A 15,018-nucleotide genomic window follows, 5' to 3' on the forward strand; every position below is an offset into this window, starting at 1 on the left:
AATTGAAAGTAAACTTTTGTAAGTGGTAAATAATTTTTTCTTTGCATTTTGTTGGCAAAGGTTTTCATATAACTTGTGAGAGATCCTGACTTTAACTGAATTTTTGCATTTATGACAAGATCGATTCAAAATTAGCAAAGTAGATTTAAGTTAAGAGCTAACGTTGACGTGTTTGTTTCGAATCTCTAGTCGAACGTTAAAGAATCACATAAATACTTTTTGGATGGATTATTCGACAATATTGTAGCAGAACATATATTTTGACACTATCCAACTCAATTAAATTTTTGTTTTCAAATCACGTATCATACACCCAATTTAGTCACTTTCTTCTAAAAAACATCGAATCATATAGAAAATTCAAAATGTTTAGCTTAAGATGCCAGTCTAGTAATCACAGGATTCATTGATCAGATCCGAACGTAGATCGCCTAAGAGATTGGAGGCAATGTTAGAGGATTCATGCGTAAAGACTGTCCCAGAAAGTATGGACGCACTTTGATTTCGCTGTAAATAATTCACAAGTGTTAGATATTCAAATTTTTTTCGATGTACTGATAATATTAGACTACAACAACAGAATATTATTCTCAACATTTGCTACTTTGCCATTGTAGACTAGCTGGCGCACCTTCTTGCGAACGTTCCTCATTAAATTCCGTACAGACTTCTTGGCTACAAGTTTTGACACTTTTTTCCAATCATTTTCGAACTGTTGAATGGTTTCGGCTGCCGAGACATGTTTCCTAAGATGTGCCTTCGTTAATGCCCAAAATTCCTCAATTGGTCGAAGTTGTGGGCAATTTGGTGGATTCATGTCTTTTGGGACAAAAGTGACATTTTTGGTAGTATACCATTCTACCGTTGATTTCGAGTAGTGGCAAGAAGCAAGATCTGGCCAGAAGACAACAGGATCCTTGTGGCTTCGAATTATGGGTAGAAGTCGTTTTTGTGAACATTCCTTGATGTATATTTCGCTGTTCATTGAAGCAGTGGTGATGAAGGGTTTCGAAATCTTACCGCAGCTACAATTTGCTTGCCAGACCATAGCTTTCTTACCAAATTTTTCGACTTCAATCGAAGTCTCGAACTAGTTTAACACTTGCCCTTTTCGCACCGTATAATATTGTGCCGGCAAGGATTTGTAATCGAGTTTCACGTAGGTTTCGTCGTCCATGATTATGCAGTTCAAATTTCCAGCAAGAATCGTATTGTACAGCTTTCGAACCCTCGGCCTGATCGATGCTTCTTGTTCCGGACTACATTTTGGTTGTTTCTGCTTCTTATAGGTTCGAAGATTCAAACGTTCTTTAGCACGAAGAACATTTGACTTCGAAGTGCCCACTTTTTTGGCCACATCCCGAACTGAAACCTACTTCTTTTGCTCAAACGCCTTCAGTATACGTTTATCCAACTGAGAGTTAGCAGGACCTTTTTTTCGACCCGTTTTCGGTTTATCCTCAAAGGTGTTATCCTCACCGAACTTTCTGATTGCATTTCGCACGGCTTTTTCACTCACTCCTTCCATTTTCTCTATCTTTCTCAGTGACAGTCCGCGTTCTGTGCACCATTTGTACACAATTTTTCGACGTTGTTCTGCTGAAAGTCCACGCATTTCGAAACAAACTAATGCAAACGAATAAACAACTACACGAGTGGTTAGAGAAGAGTGTAAACAACAGGACGCAGCCATAAAAATTGACAGATTCTGAACCATTGCGAAATGGCAGCGGTTTTTGGTTGCGTCCATACTTTCTGGGACAGTCTTTACTCCTAAAAAGTTCTACAAGAAAGAAGGCGCGAATATTTTTAAAATAATGGAAATGTTTATTTCAATTATTGATTACAGTGCAGAATACTTTGTTGCAATCAATTAGTAAACATGGTAGCCCCCATCATTATTGAGCTCCGAGGCATGCCTTAGACGAGATTTTCAGCGTAGTTAGTTAGAAGAGAACGTCGAATCTTCCAGATTTCCAAAGACAGCTGTTTAGTATTGTGAACAGGTTTTCCTGTGAGTTTGCTCTTTATTTTCGATAGGATTCGCGTTGAGAGATTGGGGACTAGTTTGCGGGGGCTTTGCCATTGTTCTCCTTCTAAGCGCGTCAGAAACTGCTGGGATCATTGTCTTCTTGAAGAACCCAGTTTCTGCTATCTAGTTCAAAAATCTTTTCGATCGACTTCATAAGGCTTCGTTTGTAGACTTTGAACATTTCACTGTATTCTAATTCTACATGAAAAGCTCTAAGCAAACAAACCCCACTCTTAGAAACACCTCAAACATTCTATTTGACCCGGGGTGGTTGACAGTGCGCTGAATGCAGTCGGTACTGTTTCTCAACCAGACACGCTTCAATTGAACTCGTGCCAAAAAAGTAACTCCATTTGAGATTTTCGTTTTCGTCCGATCATCTCTGCGTCCAGATCAGACGTTTTTCCATTTGAATTGCACTAAATAGAGGAAGAAATTCCAAATTCCAAATGGGTCTTGTTAACGTCGTCTTATCGTACTATCTTAAGTTTGAATTTGGTTTCATGAAAGCGTAGCAAAGAGTCATACCTAATTATCAGTGATATCACTTTGTCGTGTATTCTAAACGCCGCATTTCGTATATCTTTTAACCTGTTATTTTACTGCTGTTTGATACTTATAACTTGCCAGCCGTACGCGGAACTAATTTCGATTGACGACCGATTATACGAGATATGACAATTATTTAACGAGACTGAATCCATAAAAACCGCATATTTAAAAAAAATTCACTACTCTACCATACCCTTCGAAGAAGTCCCTTTGGGAAACTATATAATGATTCCAGCGCGTTTTCCATACTTCAGAACATTTCTGGAACACTTCAACTGGGATGTTAGCGAGTACCTTCGTCACGGTCGCCTAGATGTCTGTAATGGACTCAAAATTTCTAGGGGAATGTCGTCTAGGTTGGACCTTTTTTTGAATTTGACCTGTATCTTTTGTTTATATTCCAATATTTTCAATATTGATGTCTTATTTAAAAGTTTGGTCCGCCATAAGAATCGTCTAATTAGGGTGAATTACTGCGCATTATGTATAAAAAAGTTATTAACAAACGAAAAAAAGTAGTCTAGGTTGGGCCACTATTGATTCTAAACGAAATATGTACTTGAATAATTTCAAATGATCAAACCTGGAACTATTTATTGTTATCTTAATGGAACATCAATCAGTTTCAATAGACTATCAATAAGAATTTTAAGGTCATTGAAGAAAAAAGCAACCACCCTGCAGAAGCTCTTATGGATTCGTTTTCCAACATTACAGACTTGATAGCTCGAGAAACGTCGTTCACATGAAATTTACCCTTTTCAGATGCACCGTTATTCTGAAAACAAGCGGAAAACGGTCTCAAGACAAGTGAAAACGGTCTCAAGGCACTAAACGAAAAAAAGTGATGTGATCCAACCCTGACTACATGAGTGGCCCAACCTAGACAACAAGCGTTTTTTTCTAATCGCGAAACACAACATGCGAACATGTTAAGAAATAATATTTTCTCTTGAGAAACTTGTTAATGGTTAACCACAGGATGGAAATATATACTTATTTTGGAGGTGTGATCATTTTTGTACAAGCTTTAAGCTGTTTTTCACGATTATTCCGAAACTTTTAGGACTGCCAAAAACAAGACAAATGCACAAAACTTTCACAAAACATTCTTCATGACAAACAATGCATTGAAAACTTTGCTGTCATTGAGAATAATACTTCCATGATATAACACCGATGGCAGCACCTAGACAGTGGCCCAACCCTGACGACATTCCCCTACCATTGAGAACCGATTTTGTTCTACGAAACAAAAATAGTGACAGGGTGATATATCGGGCGAATGGAATAAGAATCAACTAATTGGCTCAAGTGGCACGATCCCCTAGTTATTTAGAGATTTGTGCTTTCAAAACGGAACAAAAATAGTCACAGAGTCACATATCGGGCGAATGAGGCAGCTGTTGCAAATCTTAATATATCTAACAGCATTTGATATATTAAGCTCGATCGGTGAAACTATATTCTCGCGCCTGAAGTTTAAAGTTTGTATGGGATTTAGTATGGCGAAATTTACTTTTTACAACAAAATCCTCTGGAGATCAACCTATAAACACATAAAATCAGTACATATGTTATTTTCATAGCAAATTAAACGAGAAAGTCTTCGAAGACCGCAAAACAATCCAACATCAAAGGAACACCGACAAAAGGTCCGAACGATGACTCCTTCTTTAATATATCTAGCAGCACTGCTGCTAGTGGTCGTAATATGATTTGACTTCCTTTTATTATGCCTTTTCTAGCTCTGAGCAGTTGGCAGAATCGGCATCTTTCGGTACTTAAAGTACGTTATTTTTTCTTACCAAGATAAAACATCTTTGTAATGGTATGACGCCAAATGTTTATGTAATCATAAAAATAATAATAAAATACCAAATTTGATCATAACTACGGCGACCGCTTTTTCTAGCACTGTTCGAAAAAAAATATCGAACAGTATCGAAGTATCGAATGTAACAAATCTTCAAACTTTTCCACCGCAGCTACAAATTGCTTGCCATACGTAGTATTTTTTTGGAAATTTCGAATTCTTCGTGCAGAAATATTCGGTCTCCCCGTTACTTTAGACGGGAGTGTAAAAACACAAATCTTATTGCTGCTTGACATACGTTTCGTAGTCCTCTACTACAAAGTCATATTTTGTTAAATAAAAATGGTACAAATTTCAAACTCTGTCAGTTTTTGGTTTGTAAGTAAGTTCAAAATCCCTATTTATGCCTTTTAATATGATCAAATTTGGACAAATTTACAATTTTTAACGACGATTCGAACGGATAAGTTCGGACTTGTTTCGCTTTACCTTCAGATGTTGATTATCTTGTAATAGTACAGTGCTGCATGAACAGTACTATTTTAGTATACAATTTTGTTCCCGAGGTTTGAGATTTCTGAATGTTTATTTCAGCGTTTTTCGAACGGGTGCTTTTTTGACCTCATTTTAGACAAATAGCCTACAATCGGGTATAGAAAATAGACATAGGATCACAAGAGAATACGTTTTTCGAGTTGTAATAGAAAATACGTGTTCAGATTTGATAACGAACATGATATTGATTTATCAGGTTGGTTTTGCATCTCATTTCAAAGAATAATTTTAGGCTCATTCGATTTTCGAGCTTAAAAAAATCTCATACTATTTGCGGGATTAAAAATCGAACTAAAACTACTTTTACATAGATTAATTATCAGGTGTACAACTTTGCTTCCGCCGTTTTCCGATAGGTGGCTGTACCGGCTGAGACTGGTTAAAATACATAGATGATAATGTCTTTAAAGTGCCTAACGAATTTTCATCGCCGTTTCAGTGACAGTTGTTCTTGTTTTCGTATTATTCACACTCGAAAATGTCTGTTTATGTGCCCAATTCTCGCCATTTGCGGGAAGTTTTACTTTTCTGTTACAATTCGAAAACAAAATGCAAGCGTTTCGAATGCTTTCATAAACTTACGGTGATGCTGCTCTGAGTAAAAGAACGTGTCGGGAGTGGTTTCAACGTTTTAAAAATGGTGATTTCGATGTCGAAGACAAACATGATGGTAGAAGAGAAAAAAAACCTTCAAAGATGAATAACAATTTACTACGAGCTCTTAAAACCGGGTGAAACCATCACAGGAGATCGCTACCGAACGCAACTGATGCGCCTTAGGTGCGCGTAAAAAGAAAAGCGGCCACAGTATCAAGAGCGACATGGCAAAGTCATCCTCCAACACGACAATGCTCGGCCTCACGTCGCAAAAGTGGTTAAAAAGTACCTGGAAACACTGAAATGGGAAGTCTTGCCCCACGCGCCGTATTCCCCAGATGTCGCCCCTTCTGACTTCCACCTATTCCGTTCGATGGCACACGGTCTGGCAGATCAACATTTTCAATCCTTCGAAGAGTTGGAAAATGGATTTCTTCGTGTATAGCGTCAAAAAAGGACTCCTTTTTTCGAGCCGGGATCCGAAAATTTCCGGAAAGAAGGGAGAAAGTTGTCGCTAGCGACGGACAATACTTTGAATAATACATCTGTAAGCACTTTTTCGCAATAAAGCTTTAAATTTTGGAAAAAAAACGTCGCAAGCAAAGTTGTACACCTAATAGATTCGATTTAGTACTGGGATAAGCAACTGTTTTCCATCTAATGTGATTAGATGTAACTATGGACATTTTCTTAGCTTTTAAAAATCATTTCCCTAAATGTTGACAGCCTACTCAAGTGCATAATACTAGATTCTATTATATTCTATTTGTTATTTATCTAAGAAACAACATCGCATTTCAGGGCAGCTTTAGTTCGACACTCAATTCAACAATTATTCTCTATATGCATTTCAAATAAAATGCACTAAGCTGTATACGAAATAAACATTAGATATTCCTGCACCGGAGAAATTTTTTTTTAATTATTTTACAAATAATCTACATCGTTAGCTAAAGTTCAAGATTTTTCGAACTATGGTTTATATTGCCAGTTCATCCTTTCTGCCGTCACTGCCCATTCTTCCATATCTCAACATAAGTAAGTTTTTTTCCACAAATTGTCTGTGTTTACCCACAGCTCATAACTGAAGTCAATCAATTTGGCACACCCAATCCAGTCATCGCCATTAAAATGCATTTTCAAGTTAATACATGCTGTATTGGCAAATTTCATTGGAACGAAGACTCAGCCAAAGTTTACATTCACATCCTACTTCGTGGGAGCCAATGGCTCTTTAAATGTCTCGGTCGTAGGGTGGCAGGTACCACATTATTGAACAAGCGAAAGTAAAAGTGCGCCAGTCCTTTAAGCGATTGTCGATCGGATTGGTTTGCTTTATAGATTTAGCAGTTTTTCAGTACTTCTATCAACAGCGTGCCTGCTGGCTAAAGCATTGGCAACCTCCATTGAATGATCATAATCTTGGCATCAGTCGATTTTGATTTATGAAGTTTCTCTCCCGTGGTGATTGCATGTTGATCGTTCGTGATGGGAGCCTTGTTCAACCGTCAATAAAATTCTGGTTTGAGTATTAAGAATAATTGAATTGTTGTAGTTACTGAAATCCGTCGTGTAGATGTTATGATGAGAAGACTTTTCCAACATTCGTTACCAACAATGGAAGGAGTTCAAAGATATTGCTTTCGAGATAAATGAGAAACATTTCCTGTTATGGGGACCGAAATGTAGGTTGAGTTGGATCGACAGATAGTAAGGCAACAACTACGAATCTGGTTGAAAGTATCCCAAAAAATGTTACGATACATTTCCGTGAAGCCTCTAATCGATCTCTATTAAATTTGTCAGTTTCAAGAGAATGCATTTTATAACATTTGTGACGGGATGTAAATTCAAAATAAATGCGTTGGAACAATGCTCTTAGTCTTAGTTCACTAAGCGAATGTTGCAACAAAACATCTTAATCTGAATAACCTCACTGAAGACAACCCCGCTTTAGGTGTTCTTATAAGCGTGGATAGCAATTAAAATGACAGCTTTGATTGTGACGCATAACCGGTGTATAACCGTTTACACTGAACTGTTATACCACTTAGCAATTCAACTTGAACCGCTAAGCATACGTAAAGTTAATGTTTATAGCAAAACACTTTTGCACTCAAGTGCAACATTTTACCTGACGTGCCGAACGAAAACGTTGTTTCGACTTACACTAGCCGATATCATCCCTGGAATGGAACAAGTGACTTTTAAACCAGATCCAGAAAAAACCGGAGAAAGTCTCGCAAGCTGATTCTCGAGTATCCGAGTAAAGTTCTAAGTGTCAGTACTGGCTATGCATTTATCTTGAACAATGATGAATTGTTTTCAGAGTTTGTTGTAATAGAAGGCTAAATTCCTCTTCGCATGTTATTCTTCGCACTACCTCTACAATGGCTTGCACTGCGATTAGCTTATATGACTTGAAGTTTTCCGGAACATTTTCTGCGGAATAAATTTCAGGACATGCAATGCTCGGGAATGTGGCCTTACGATTATCAACACACTTCTTTTTTTTGTTTTAAACAGTCCAGAAAACTTCTGATTACAAATAAAACCTAATCAACAGGAGCGGGTCATCTCACCGAAAGTTGTTTCGCCGAAAAGGTCATTTCACAGAAAGGGACATTTCGCTGAAAGGTTCATTTCGTCGAATTCTTCATTAGTCTTAATACCGTGATTGGAATTGATTTCAACAAAAGACAAATGAAAAATGGTTATGTTCTGTGGCGTCTCGTGACAAAATTCACGGGTTGTGCACTGATTATGTGGTAACAGTTCGTTGTAAGTGAAAACTAAAGATTGAGAAATGCATATTAGCTATTTATTAAACTTATTTCGTATTATCGATACAACAGAAGGATTCGGCGCTCTGCACGTCGAGCAAATCTCTCAAAAACTTCATCGATAACCGCTTCGAAGTTGCGAATGTGACAGCAATTTGTTTTCAACTGCCATAAGCATAAACGACTAAAGCATCTCCTGAAGGTGTGCATACAAGTTCTCACAGAGCCAAACGAAACTAAGAGAACAACAAATCTCAGAGCTGAGCTGATTAATTCCTTCTCTTCTTGAGTCTGTGCAGTTCCAGAAAGACTTGAATAATTCATGATCCTTAGAACTCAATTTCCAAAAAATAAAACTCGTTGACTTTTTTACTGTATCTACCTTGCAATTGTTTGTGGTATTTGCCGATAACTAAGTGCAAATGAAAAAATATCTAATGGGGCTACTCTTCCGGCGAAATGGCATTCGGCGAAACGGCTTTCTGCGAAATGACCCTGATACCTAATCAACTACCGCTATCATCAACTACATCGAATCCAGAAAATATATGCATTCAATCCAATCTGAATTGTTAAATAAATCGAAATAAATAAAATTGCCCGAACCTACTAACTTACCAGCTGGAACAGTTTTGATCTCAATTCAGAAAATTTTGAAATTTCAAGCTCTCATCACCATGTATATCCGGAACCGAAAGTCGGATCCAGATAAATTTACAGTGTATGAGACCATGAGATCTTTCATGTGTATCTAAGTTTGTGAAAATTGATCCAATCATCTCTGAGAGAACGATGTAAGTTCCGCACTAGAGTTTTTGATCCCAACTTAAGATACTTCCGGAACAGAGAACTTGGGACCAATGTAGCTGAAATCGATTCGTTTTCCGTTTTTTTTCGCTTCAAGTTCACGGAAAGACCGAAATCAGCATTTTGGCGAAAAAATTAGTTGATTTTCTGATTTTAGTTAGTTATTTTTTGAGACAACTAAAAAAATCTTACTTTTGCTAATTTAGATTTTCTAATTCTAGTTCCCTTAATAATAATAAAATATTTGTTGAAATGGCTATTTTTTTAGTTGAATTCACCAATTAAACGTGCTGTCATTTCTTAGCTAAGGCACACTTCATATCCATTCAACTAATTTTTTAGTTGAATTAGAGAAATAAAACGTTGTTTTCAACCAACATAAATGGTTGAATTGGTTTCTGCAATTTGCAGCTATATGGCGCTCTGTCACCGTAATGACTACTAGCCACTAGATGGCACACTACTACCGAAAAAAAATTTCAGTCGCGGTAGTTTTGTCTATATTGGCAGGTATAAATACGATGTTACGAGACATGAGCGAAACATAAACTTCTTTTTGAAAATTTTACTTCTAAATCGCTGTTTTCTTCATTCGACTTCCCGAAATCGACTCTCTCACTGAAAACTTTGAGCACTCGGAAAACAAAAACCGAATACAATAGTACACCGGACGGCGTAGCCCGGAATGTTAGAAGACATCATTTGACGTGTACAATTAGAGTGCAACATTCGAAACTCACTTCACTGTTCCGCGTAAAAACATTATTACCCACAATCGCTTCAAATGCGCACAAATTCTGAATAAATACACTTTCCACTAACAGTTTACGTCATTTTCACATATCGGTTTAGAAATCTATATATGGCTATATCGTAACACATGCGAAAAACATCTAAACAATTTGCAAGCAGTTTCAACAAGACTGTCCCTTTTAGCTTTTTAATGTATTGTTTTGCTTTGACACTTCTCATGAGTTTTTGGCTAATAAACTTGTTAATAAAACCAATTTCATTTTTGTTTTCTTTGTGCTGTCCTTCAGTAATGACAGTGATAGATAAATAGAAACAAATTTTCTGATTTTAATAACGAAATTAGTTGTCAATGAGAACTTCGTGTTGGATTGAAATATTGCTGGTTTGTGTCCAGAATATTCGCCAACTAAACACATTCTCTAAAGATAAGAGTTTTTTCAGCAAAGTAAATTCTCAATTTTAACTAATTTTATAGTTATTTTGGAAATTTTGTTGTTAAAATCAACTAATTCAAAAACAGTAATACGAATTAGGCGCAGAGCTAATTTCGGTCGTTCCGTGATAGCGGTTCGAAATTCCAAACACTCATCATCATGTTATTCCGGAACCGTAAGTTTAATATGCGTAACATTTCATAGCAAGCTATGGAACTATAAAAGCTTTCATTTGAATTTAAGTTTGTAAAAATCGATCCAATCATCTCTGAACAAACTATGTGAGTTCATCCAAAGTTTTTAGTCACAACCTCCGATTCTTTCGGAACCGGAGATCGGGGCCCGGCAAAGGCGTTTGGTCAGAACCTATAAATTAAAACTTTGTTTGAGCCCAATATAGAATATTTATTATGGTCGCTTTGAATGATGTTTTGAAATTTTACCACTCATAATACTGTAGTTGGATCCAAAAAGTAGTCAACTGCGTTCTATCGAATAATAAATTTGAATCTAAGTTTGTGACAATCTAGCTATATTTGACAAAACGATGTGAGTTCCATTTTTTTTAATTTTTGACCACTATTTTCGGTACCTCCGAAACCGGAAACTTAGATTCGGTATACCTGAAAGGTTTTGGCCATCAATTAACCAGAATGGCTTAATCGAAGAATTAAACGGCTAGGCCAATGGATTGTGATCGTTCCCTCAGCGTCAGTTAAAAAAAATCGCACTTGAAATTGAAATATTTCTGCTTACGAGCCTGTAATTTCGGAACCAGGAGTCGCATCTGGATAAACTTCAATCTTTTCATGAGACATTTTATTTGAATCTGTGTTTGTGAAAATCGGCTCAGTCATTACTTACAGAAGGAAGTCAGATTCGGATAAAATTGAATATGGCACCGTAGGATACTTCATATGAGTCCAAATTTGTGAAAAGTGGTTCAGTTATTTTCGGAAAAATTTAAGTGCATATTTTTATAACACACATATACTGAGTTGTATATGAAACTCAGCCCTCTCGGTGTCGGTTCGAAGGATTTCACAGTGATTGCATAGCCTGAATGAGAAAAGTGAAAAACTTCGAGAGACCTGTCGAGTGGTGTCTGAGGTCACACCAGATCAAGAGACCTACATGTTGAATGTGATGTGATGTTTGAAGTCCGTAACACTCATAACGTCATTCACTCTCGTAGGAAAATTGGTGCCCATGATTATAGCATGAAGTAACTCTTCGGAAAAATGACAGACAACAAAATTATCAATCCTTGAATTTTTGATCTTCAAAAAAAGGAATCTATATTAAACTTAGATCGTTATGAACTCCAATGATTGGACTTGGGGTTTATCACCACGAAAGAAAAGAATATCGTAAAAATTAGCCTAACCTTTCTTGCTAACAAACCAGTCATGAAAACGTAGACGGATGATCTGAAAATTTCACCAAATTTAGAAATCTCCTGAATTTGCAAATAAATCGTGAAACCGCGATAATTGTCTTCCGTCCAAGATCACCCCCCTCACAAGTGAAGCCGTGGAGTTTGGACCAACCGCGTAGAAAATTCCGCAACTCGTTAGCAACTGATGGTTGAACAAACTGGCTGGAATTGTTTCAGTAGGATCGTTACACCGAACCGCACCCGCGGCAAAATGTAAATCACCCCGCAGAGGGGTGCGACGTGCTGACCGTTTCATTTTTACGCGCGTTGGTCCCGGCCGAACCAGTGCCGAAAGGTTAACCACGGAGAATTTAATATCGATTGTGCTCCACCACGGTGGGAAAGTTGACTGGCTAATCAAACCAGAGGGCTTTTTTTCAACCCAACTTTTCTCCATCTTACCTCCCATTGGGCTGGGTTCAGATTCATAGCGGATCAACGAGCCGGCGCCCGCTGTAAACATACTTTCGCAAATCACGATCTACCGACCAGCAACAATTTTACGGCAACCTCCCGGTAGATTTACGATATTAATTACGATGAGAAAAGACACGAACTGCGACAAATTCCTACGATTCAAGAGAATCGTACAAACTACGGAATCAACAAACTGCGATTGAACATGATCCTTGGCGTAGACGGTGCTGCGACACCACACAGTCTGTTGTATAGCCAATTTGTCACATCGAGCGGTCGGTTCACAGATAGCGAAATTTTCGAGTAGATTTTACCGCGAGTGCTAGGTGAAATTATATCCTTCTCGATTTCATTGTGCCCAAACCGGCAAACAGTTTCGCTTTCCGTACAATTTGTTTCCCGTGTGGATTTGTTTAATGCGCTTACGTCGTGACCATAATTGGCAAAGTCAGTCTAACAGGTGACTAACGCGATTCATGAACGAGTCGCGACTAGGCGAACGTGTGTATTCTGTCGCCAGACTAATGCGATGAAAAATGCTTATAATTTGCGGTTAACATCGGGTGGTTTTGGTATGTGATTTTCTCTGCGTTTAACCAACCGTAAGAAGAGAAAAAAAACAAGATCGCTTAAGGTATTGCAAGGTGTACCTAGACCAAGTCTCATATATTATTATCTGTATAACTAAATGAGCTCATTATCAGCGATAGTATTTATTGATATAGCTGTCTATAGTTTCGTCGACTTTCGATAAATTAACTCGAATATTTTCTCCGCATTTCTCTTAAGATTCAGCTGGTTCATCCTGTAGCTCCGGGATTGGAAGTCAGATCCGGATGAATATAGGATTACGACTACTATTTACGCTACTTTCGAAGCCGGGATCTGAAAACCGTCATAGCCGAAGTTAAATTGTTCGACCAGCAGCTGACACAAGCTAAAAATTGAAGCAGATTTGAGACAAATTTAGACGAATTTTTATCTAAGCTGACATAAGATACAAATTTATGTAGATTAGAGCCGAATTTAGAAGAATTTTTTACTTTATTTTTGCAACGTCACTCTAAATAACAGAGACTTTTGAACTCTATTTCCGATAATTTTGGAACCAAAAACTGAGATCAATATATACAAACTGAAAGTTTTTGGCCATCAACTAATAACAAGTGCACAATATAAGTATTATACGGCTATTTGAAACTATTTTGCTCGTTTTTTCAGCGTCGTGTGTTGGAACACATTTTTGAAATTATAATTTTTCTACCTATTATCATATAATTCCGGAATCGAAACTCGTATCCAGATAAATTACAATAACATTTGTGACAATCGGTTCAGCCATCTCCGAGAATATCGAGTGCATCCTTTTGTCACTTACACACACAGTCATTTTGCTATCACGACGAACTGAACGCGAAATATGATTAATTAGTTATATTGATTGGTCTGGAAAACTGGCTACCGAGAAAATGTTATCGCATTGTAATATTAACGGATCTTCGCAGTAGTTGATTTTTATCATACAGTTTATAAAATAAAGCAATAACATGGAAGAAAAAAAAACTAAATAGAATTTTTTTCAGAATTAGGGACTTTGGTACCGCATGGGTACCGGTTTTGTGCTGAGTGCACAAAACTACTTTTTATTTTTACACAGAAAAAAAAAATGAATTTACATAACATGACATAATTCTACAAACAATACAATTCATAACTGCTTAATTTTTCAAATAACACAATATTCCACTCGCACAGAATTTTACACACTCCGAGTGTAATTTGCACTCGGCTACCAAGTGCCGCTGTATGGATTTATATGTGTTAATTATTCAACAAGCAGATATGTGCTTCTGTAGTTCAGTATGTTAACCGACGTGCTTTGTGATCTAATGTTCCTCGGTTCAAGTCGCGCTGTTGCCGTCGATCTTTTGTTTGCTATTTCATTCGAATTCATGCCATGTTAATTTTCAAATCTCACAATTTTTTGAATATAAATTTGTGTGAAATACGACACTCCAGTTGAGTACATCTTATAAGATGTAAAATCACAAGATGTTTTAGAACTGTGTACGTTTCGCCTTCGGCTCATCAGAAGCTCAACAGCTAGCTGGAAATCGATGAAATCATTTTGTCGAAAAATGATGAAAAAATATTTTTGAAAAAAAACTGTTCGTTGAATGAAGAGATTATTTAGTAAAATAGAGTAATCAGATGTAAAACGTTGAAAAAAATCTGATAACTGAAGGAAAAAAGAAACTCCTGCAATTGTCGTCTTTTACGACATGGAAGTAGGACCCCGTGGATCTATTCTTGGTTAAGTTATGTTTCCACCGGATCCCACACGGCATCCATGCTGATCCTGTCCGTAGAAAGATAATAGATACTATCAATCTCCTCGTGGACCCCAGAACCTATTGCATATCATTTCTATATGAGAAAGGCAAAAAGTTTATTAATTAATTATAGATCAAGAAAAAATGATAAATCGAACAAAAATAAATGTTTGTAAGCTGGAAACTTTTTTCTACTATTCTACTACTGTACTCAAACAAATCAATATTTAGAATGATATTGCTGTTGTTTGAAATTATTTTTATATTTCACTCTCAGTTTGTCGGCTGCCCAGATATTAAAAGGTCTTAAACTATATAACATTTCAAAATTTTGTTATTAATTTTTACATATAGTTACAGTGTAACAAATTTAAGCCAACCATGAATAAGTTATGTTATTCATTTTGTTAATCTATTGCAAGTATGAAAATAGAATGATATTGCCGTCATTTAACATTTTCCTATATTCCTCTCTCGGGAGCCGGCTGCTCAGAGATTGAA

General features: G+C 36.9%; 1 protein-coding gene across 4 annotated transcripts in view; it reads left to right on the top strand.

Moving 5' to 3' along the window:
- The window catches only part of LOC131428228 (trafficking kinesin-binding protein milt), a 305,336-nt gene that overhangs the window by 245,795 nt on the left and 44,523 nt on the right, over positions 1–15,018 (top strand). The gene's annotated exons all lie outside the window — the stretch shown is intronic.

The sequence above is a fragment of the Malaya genurostris genome, chromosome 2 (assembly GCF_030247185.1).
Source record: "Malaya genurostris strain Urasoe2022 chromosome 2, Malgen_1.1, whole genome shotgun sequence".
NCBI classification, from domain to species: domain Eukaryota; kingdom Metazoa; phylum Arthropoda; class Insecta; order Diptera; family Culicidae; genus Malaya; species Malaya genurostris.